This window comes from Erpetoichthys calabaricus, chromosome 7 (assembly GCF_900747795.2).
Source record: "Erpetoichthys calabaricus chromosome 7, fErpCal1.3, whole genome shotgun sequence".
In the NCBI taxonomy this organism is placed as follows: domain Eukaryota; kingdom Metazoa; phylum Chordata; class Cladistia; order Polypteriformes; family Polypteridae; genus Erpetoichthys; species Erpetoichthys calabaricus.
In genome coordinates, this window is record NC_041400.2 from 98,556,612 (window position 1) to 98,566,277 (window position 9,666).

The window sequence follows — 9,666 nt, forward strand, 5'->3', positions numbered from 1 at the left end:
GTGAGCTGCGTGTTCTGCTTGTCGCTTGTCGTTGTTTTAAGAGCTGAGAGCACATGAAGCGTGTCTGCCAAAAGCATTCCAACAACTGTTAGGTTAGAACTTGTTTTAAATGTTCTTTCACTGCCGTCTCTCTCGCGAGATGTCAAATTGTCTTCCAAGAAGATCACGTCTCGTCTCCCTAGTCTCCCTTCCAAGATTTTTTTTTATAATAGAGAGATAACCTTTTACAATTTATTACAAGTATATACACAGTTAGGTCCATAAATATTTGGACAGAGACAACTTTTTTCTAATTTTGGTTCTGTACATTACCACAATGAATTTTAAATGAAACAACTCAGATGCAGTTGAAGTGCAGACTTTCAGCTTTAATTCAGTGGGGTGAAAAAAACAATTCCATAAAAATGTGAGGCAACTAAAGCATTTTTTGAACACAATCCCTTCATTTCAGGGGCTCAAAAGTAATTGGACAATTGACTCAAAGGCTATTTCATGGGCAGGTGTGGGCAAGGCTGTCGTTATGTCATTATCAATTAAGCAGATAAAAGGCCTGGGGTTGATTTGAGGTGTGGTGCTTGCATGTGGAAGATTTTGCTGTGAACAGACAACATGCGGTCAAAGGAGCTCTCCATGCAGGTGAAAGAAGCCATCCTTAAGCTGCGAAAACAGAAAAAACCCATCCGAGAAATTGCTACAATATTACGAGTGGCAAAATCTACAGTTTGGTACATCCTGAGAAAGAAAGCAAGCACTGGTGAACTCAGCAACGCAAAAAGACCTGGATGTCCATGGAAGACAACAGTGGTGGATGATCGCAGAATCATTTCCATGGTGAAGAGAAACCCCTTCACAACAGCCAACCAAGTGAACAACACTTTCCAGGGTGTAGGCGTATCGATATCCAAGTCTACTATAAAGAGAAGACTGCATGAAAGTAAATACAGAGGGTGCACTGCAAGGTGCAAGCCACTCATAAGCCTCAAGAATAGAAAGGCTAGTTTGGACTTTGCTAAAGAACATCTAAAAAAGCCAGCACAGTTCTGGAAAAACATTCTTTGGACAGATGAAACCAAGATCAACCTCTACCAGAATGATGGCAAGAAAAAAGTATGGAGAAGGCGTTGGAACAGCTCATTATCCAAAGCATACCACATCATCTGTAAAACACGGTGGAGGCAGTGTGATGGCTTGGGCGTGCATGGCTGCCAGTGGCACTGGGACACTAGTGTTTATTGATGATGTGACACAGGACAGAAGCAGCCGAATGAATTCTGAGGTGTTCAGAGACATACTGTCTGCTCAAATCCAGCTAAATGCAGTCAAATTGATTGGGCGGCGTTTCATGATACAGATGGACAATGACCCAAAACATACAGCCAAAGCAACCCAGGAGTTTATTAAAGCAAAGAAGTGGAAAATTCTTGAATGGCCAAGTCAGTCACCTGATCTTAACCCAATTGAGCATGCATTTCACATGTTGAAGACTAAACTTCAGACAGAAAGGCCCACAAACAAAAAGCAACTGAAAGCCGCTGCAGTAAAGGCCTGGCAGAGCATTAAAAAGGAGGAAACCTAGCATCTGGTGATGTCCATGAGTTCAAGACTTCAGGCTGTCATTGTCAGGAAAGGGTTTTCAACCAAGTATTAGAAATGAACATTTTATTTCCAGTTATTTAATTTGTCCAATTACTTTTGAGTCCCTGAAATGAAGGGATTGTATTAAAAAAAATGCTTTAGTTGCCTCACATTTTTATGCAATCGTTTTGTTCACCCCACTGAAATAAAGCTGAAAGTCTGCACTTGAACTGCATCTGAGTTGTTTCATTTAAAATTCATTGTGGTAATGTACAGAACCAAAATTAGAAAAAAGTTGTTTCTGTCCAAATATTTATGGACCTAACTGTATATGAAGCCGTAACAGAATGAATTGCTAAACACAAGGAAAAGCCTTGAGTATAACTCATAGGTGAACTAAATGCAATTTAAAGCTGAAAGCACTTTGAGAGGTCTCTGCCCGTTTTATACAATCTACCAAATGTCATTTTCTAATGTTAGAATGAGGTAAATGAGTAACAAACACCCCTCCAGAAAGTGGGGATAATTGATGTTAAAGCCAAACACCACTCATATGAAGTGGTGCTGAAATCAATAGGATAATCTACAAAACACCCCTCTTAACAAAGTACTAGTTAGAATAATGGGAAAATTGACAGGAGTCAGAAATTACTGGTGGCATCGGTTGATTAGGGGAGGTAATAAAGATCTGCATATTAAGAGTCGGATAATGTGATGTATTAGGTGATGTAATCATAAAAAAGTATAAAAGCAGATGAATTGTTTAATTAATGGCTGACTCCTTTGACTGATACATTTGTGCATAACTCTGCAAATCAAAAAATGTTCTGCATTCACATCTGCGTTCCATGGCTGTCTTTTTTTAAATGTGGAGAAAAGTTTCTTCCACGACAGTACAATGCAGATATTAACTTGTAAAGACACAATCACAGTATATAGTACCTTCCATTTTTTCATAATCCTGCTCTGATACTTGCAATACTACCCAAAAAATGAAATGACTTCAATATACACATTTTTATCAGAAATTGTGGCAATTGGTAGGCATGTTAACATTTGAAAAGTTCTTGTTTACAGCTTAAATAATGTCTCATATTTGCAGTATACATTTAAAATACATATTTACAGTATGTACACATGCAAGATGAATATGCGTGTAAAATATTGAAATATCAAAAATGTTGAATGTATTTGCATAATCAAAGCATAAACTGAATATGAGGACAAGGAGTTCAGTTAAAACCAAAAAAACAATTTCTCTTTTATGTAATGCAGTAAAAACAGCTTTTTAACCACTATGTTTTATTATGCAAGTATTATGCATTTGCAATTATTAGCTGAATATTTAAACATAGACATGCCTTTTAAGATATTGTTGGATAGTTTGATGATTATTAAATCAATAACTTGGCCACCCAGGAGGATGCCATAATAATGTGGGATTTGCAAAAGAAAAATTTAACTTGGCTAATTATCAGTTTTGCCTTCGTCAGTACTGGTAATTAACCTACTTAGCATTGCTTTTTATTCCAGGCTTTGTAACCTGCTTGTTGCCTTTTGCCTGTACAGTAACTGTAGCTGCATAATGTACAGTGCTAAGAAGACAACCATTTTTCTTGTTCTTCCATTTCAGTGCAAGCACTTTACACTTGCTGTAATTTAGCTCTGCCAAAGTCTTCAGGCATGCCACGACATTTAGGAAGCATTGTTCCATATGCGTGAGTCTTTCTTTGCAGCAAGATGTCAAATGGCTCTGGCAAAGTATAAAAATTGGCCATGGTTTTACAGTAACCTTGATCCAGCAGAGCATCTGCCAAAGTTGGCACCGATGATGTAGCAATGCTGTACTGATTGTATTTTGATCAAACATTATCCCTTTCCCTGTGTACATTTAGATTCACAAAGCTCGTAAAGCTTTATGCCAAATCTTGCTCTTTTTGCTGTAATGTACTGCATCCTTGACATTCTGCCCTTATAAGCCATGAGACTTTCATTGATGCCGACATCATGGTCTGGAATGTAAACGCTTCCAAATTTTCTTCATTTTGGGTGCTGGATGGATATTCTCATCAAAATCTTCATTGCTGGTAAGTGCAGCTACTTCTTAATTAGTGAAAACCTTCACTCGGACATAATTTCTGAAAATAATGGCAGTACTAACAGCACTTTTACAGCCTGAGTAATTCTCAGTTTTAATGCTTACACAAGACTCATCTGTTCGGGTGCCCGAGTGACACTTGGTACTAATGCTTTTAGCACGGTTTTCGCAACCCGAGTAATACTTGGGTCTAATGCCTAAGGAGGCTACTCCAGTAGTTTGGCAAGGCTTCTACTTTATTTGCCTTACCTTCGTCTGTTGTAGGAGGTGGGTCTGTGGCAATTAGACTTGTATTAAGGTAACTGAGGCACACTTGTTTTAAGAAACGGCATAAAACAATTTATTGATAAACACAAGGATTATTGAAGTAGGATAACTACATATACTGTATATGTTAACATATTAAAAACTGGACAAGGACACACTGCACAGACAAACATAACATACATCATGACTGTTTACTGGTATTTAGAGTTCTACTTTATCTTGGCACAGATAAACAGTTTTACAATACCAGTTTTTTATGGATGATGTCTGATGTGGTGTGGAGCCATTGCTTTCCTGTTGCTCTGGGTTAAACTAGAAGATTCTTCATGTATTGGAGGGTACTTTCTCTGCTGCTGCTTCCTCAGCTTGTGTTCTGCTGCCTTTTGCTACTTCATAGGGAAACAGCATTAGTCTTTCTGGCCCAAGACTTTAGATGCTGAAGTTCCCTTCTTGAAGTAATGGCTGCTCATAGGCAGACAGGATCCCTACTCTCAGGCTTACAAAGAGAGAAGTTTGTCGGCATCACATCTCCGAAGCAAGAGGCTCATAGCTTTTAGGTTCAGAAATCAGAATTCAGAGGTTTCTAGTCATTTTTGAGAGTCCCACCCACCCAAGAGAATCCCAGAGAGTTCAGGGAGTATCCAGCAAATATCCCAGAGAGATTGAGAGAGTGCTTCTTCAGGATGGTGGTGCAGATTGTTTTAAAGGAAGGTTGAGCCTTCTCCTGACTGGATTAAAGTCACTTCCAGTTACAAAACTAGTGTATTCCTGTTGATGGGTTTTTCTGTCCATCTTAGTTGTCATGCCTTGAATTATAAGTCTTTGTCCTTGCCCAAGCCCATTTCACACCTTCTGGCTCATTAGGTCTGTAGAGGGGGCCTCTGGATAAATGTTAGTGCAACTCCTGATTTACACCTTTATCAGATGATGTGTAGGGGGATGCTGGTACAAGCTGGAGTTAAGGGACTTAGTGTGGAATGCAAGTGGATGTTTTATTCAGCTGGATGCCTGTATCCCTATTAAATCTGCTTTCGTAACAGGCCTGGTATGCCATTAAAACCTAGCAAAATGGGTAACGCCCACTTTGTCCTACAATATTAAGCCTGAAATGTTTGATAAATATTAGTGTGAATAGAAAATACAGCAAATATTCATTATTAAAAGAAATGCATACTTTAATCATAGGTTTATAGAAAAAAAGCATTGCACCAACTCTGAAGGGAATGTCTTTGACACATCTGCAAATATCTTACAGAAATTACTATACAACATACACAAAAAATTGGAGAGAGATCATCTTGAAGACAGAATGGAAGATCTCAATGCATGTCATCACTGCAGAATTATTTAAAAAAATATTTTGATTACATATACTTTTAACTGTTGTCGTACACGGCTGGGCGTCAGACCCAGCCGGGACGCCTGGAAGGACTTGGTGCTGGCATATTTGTCCTCCTGGCCATGAGGGGGCAACCACCCTGGAATAGAAGAGGCCCACGGAAGGGGAGCAGGGAGGCTCAAGACCGCTGGGGCCTCTGGTCACCACCAGGGGGCGCCCCGAGCCTCATGGAGCCTGGGACTTATTCACTTCCGCCACACCCATGGAGGACGATCCTTCCAGGGTCACCCGGAGTGCTTCCGGGTGCTCTCCTGATGCTTCCGCCACACCAGGACGTGACGTCATGGAGAGCACCTGGAGCTCATCCGGGTGAGGATAAAGGGGGCCACCTCCCTCCTGTCATTGAGCTGGAGTCGGGAGCAGGAGCAGGACGAAGCTCCTGGAGAGAGGAGACAGGTGGCCCAGGAGAAAGGTGACTGGGGCTGAAGACATTGTTGTTGTACGGGACTGAGTAGTGTGTTGTGGGAAGACAAAATAAAAAGTACATTTGATAAAGATGTGGTCTCCGACTGGTGGTGTCCGGGCAAATATCACACTGTATAAGAGCCAGAAGTTATAACAGGCAATAAGCTAAATAATTTAGATAACATTTGCATTTAATCTTTCATTTTTGTATTTTATTCTGTGCTTTAAAAAAACAAGAAAAAAATCATGTAATAATAATTTGGTCTAGATTTTACATTTTTCTCACCGCAACGGTTATAAGTGTGGGGCATATCAACCTAAGGTTTCATTGAAGGGTTAAGCGGGGTTAGGAATGTGAAATACAGGTCTGTGAGACAGTGGTATAACTCCCATCAGAATGCTGATTCCCAGTTTCAAAAAAATTGGTTTAGTTCTCATTTTTTGCAGCAGCCACCAATATGCTTAACAAATTCAATGGCTCTGATTAAGTGAGGCTGAAACAAAAACCCCAAATTAAGGCTTCAATCTGGAGCACTGTGTGCAGTTTGGTCCCAATAATAGAAAGAAAGAAAATAGTGTTAAAGTCTAGACACATGCAACTTGTTTAGTTCAAAGACTTTAAGGTAAACAGGATGGAAAAAATATTAAAAAAAAAATATTAAGGGCAAATGTATAAATATTAAGCTTTTCTTCACACAGAGAACCATATACAGTACACATGGAATTACCAATCAGTAGGTTAGGCATTTGGACACTACGGACATTCAAAACTCAGTTTTATTTTGCAGAAATTAGGTGCATAGTCAAGCCCTAAATTTGTTAGCATCCATTACTGCAGCATCCTGATTGTAAACTTCATCTTTAATGATATTTAAATGCTAATTGGTTTTTAAAGAGAAAGCTATGTATTGGCACAGCTGAAACTTGCTATTCTGTTCTATAAAAGAGGTTCTTTATTTGGATTGCAAGGTGGCATTCCTGTTGCTTTAAGTTTTTGTATCAACCAGATTCATTCATCAGTGGCAACAACTGATAACACTGATCTCATTTAATTAGTGGGTATTTTTTTTTTCCTTGTCTTATTCTACATTCAGAAAAACACAGAATCATGATTTTTACATTTATAAGACATTTAAAAATATTTCTGTTTTTATCTAGATTTAAATGCTTAACTGTTTTGTTGATTTCATTATATTTTGCCCTTTATGCAGTTTGCTGCCTTCATTGTATATTAATAACAGTTAAAAATGAGCAGAGTAGACACCCAGGTAAGCAACACTGAATTATTAAAGGCTGAATTTACTTTCACATTAGACCCACTAATTAGTAAAAATGGATTAAATAAACAAAACACCTGGAAAAGTTGAATGAAATTTAAGATGAAAATGTTATTAGAAAGAAAAAAATCTACATTATTTCCACATAACTGCTAGTTTTCTAATTTCTATATTGTTTCCAAAACATAGAATCTGGGAAATAACAGTTCACTTTATTAGCCAAGGAGTCCAATTAAAAACACAAGGTGGATAGAACAAAAACTTGCAGTCACAGTAGGTCCTCAGGACAGTTGGAGAACCCCTGATCTAGGGCGTTGAAAGAAAGGAAGGAAAAAAAAAAAAAAGAAGAATGAAACATATTTCATGCAACAGATTGCCAAAAAATAAAGATTGCATTCAAAGGTGGCCATTGTCTTGAGAGAAGAGGGCAAACGGGACCAGGGTAGAACAAAAGGGGAAGGTGCAGATATGCAACTGCTCAAGAGGACAAGTACACCAGTCTGTGGATTGTGGAGCACACATCTTACATCCTCAGTTGGCTGCTTCCTTAAATAGTATATGCTAAATACCAGTGTCTACTGCAACAGTGAAAAAAGAACTCGGAGATGTTGACCTTAATACTATTTGTCCAGTCAACCACAGTCCAGTGTCTTTTGCCAGTTTTAAACCCTCTTTATTTTTGTCAGTTTGTAGAGATATGGCTTTCACTTTGAAAGTCTGCCTGTAAGGCCAAAGTTTGCATTGAATGAATGCATAGCAGAGTGTGTGTTCTAATACTGGTCTATGCTAATGTCCATAATAGCAGATATGTGGACAACAAAGACTGTCCAATCATCTACACTATCTTCATAGTAAAATACCTTCACAAAGTAACTTGTTATGTAACTAAAAGAACTAACACTACTGTGCAGCACAGGCAAATTATGGGACTATAAAACTGGTTCGGACATGGAACCTCATGCTTTGCACTGCAGTCCAATGGCAATGTCAATCAGTTACACTGCCCCCTTTCTCTATAAAGGGAGCATTCTCTATAAAGGGAAAAAAAAAAAATCAACTTTTAACGAACAAGGTCCTTGTATAATTTACAGATATTTCAGTGCAGCATGCTCTCAGATGTTTTTTTATTAAGTAGTGGAACACAAGTACGCTCTCAGCACCTTCACTTAATTTGGATCTTTGAAATTCCACAATTTTGATGCGTCATTTCAACATACCACACTTTGCTTTGCAAGAATGAGTGGACAATCAAAAACAGTTTTCTCCACCCAAGTATTCAAGTGTTATTTTTTGCATTTCCAGTAACAGCTATCTCCAACTGTTAATAAGTCCACCCATGCTACACTTGAATAAAAAATAAACAATATCACAATACTAATAGTCGATATTTGCAATTCAGAAAACCTTTTGGGCGTTAACAGAATGAAGTCCCAAATAAGCACTGAGGAAGAGAAGTTAAAATTACTTTTTCTACCCATTAAGGCTCACATCTAATAGTTGTACAAGTATGAAGACAATTTTCTACTAATTCCTCCTACACCAATAATGAACATCAATGAATAATTGACTCCAGATGGAAAACCACACCTGGGGCAGGCACCAAATGGATCAACAGATTGCTAGCTCTGGCTTTGTTCTGTGGGTGGTGGTGCAGTATTTTTTTTTGTGTTTGCCCTTCCACTTGAAGTCAATAAGGCTTATTAATATAAAGATGAGAAAAATGCATTTTTGTTGAATGGAAAAGAAATTCTATAACAGCCACAGCAAGGAAACTACAAACCTAAAAGTAGTGATTCTGAAATGGCACTTTACTGGGAAAAGTGTATGGTTCCTCAAAGAATCATTGCTTGACAATGAACCATTTCATTCTGGGAAGCATTCTTTGCATACGAGTTTTTCTGGCTTTGAAAAGGTTCCTAATAGTTGGACGAAACAAATGTTTAATAAGTAGTAGGCCATCTAGCAGGATGCAACAGATCAAGAAAATCCTGAACTTAGCCAGTGTTCGTCTTTTTAAAATCATTGATCCATTGGTATTTCCCAAATCTGTTATCAGTTCATGGTTATTTATGGAAACCTGATACAAAGGTTCTTTCTGAAACCTTCATGTGGATGTTTTTTTCAGACTCCAAAATTATCCCCTTCGTTGAAGAATCACACTGGCACCTTTACTTATACAAGTGAAGGGTAAAACGTAATCCTTTTCCACAGGAACCTCCACAGAACAGATTTATATATCACATTAGCACCAAAATGACACCAAGCTAGAAATTACTAGAAAGATAAACCTACCAGTAGATCTTGAGAATCAAGCACATCTATAACTCAAGTAAGAAACCACACCTAAAAATGCATTTCAGCAAAGACTGGACTAACAGTTTTGTGATGCTGATGGTATTAATTTATGTAAATGATTGAGTGTACAAGCTTACCAACCACTAAATGTTAAGTTCAAGGCTTGAAAATAATTTGCCCAAAAACTTTTACTTGCCAGAAATGTAAACAGAGATGACTGTGGATCAAAACAGTATAGGTATCTGTCAGACTTCGGTTTTGCATGTTAAGGGTACTGCATGAGCACTAATCACTGCACCACCTTGCGGTTTCCAGATGCATCAGTAAAAATCTGTTGGTAATTTATTAGA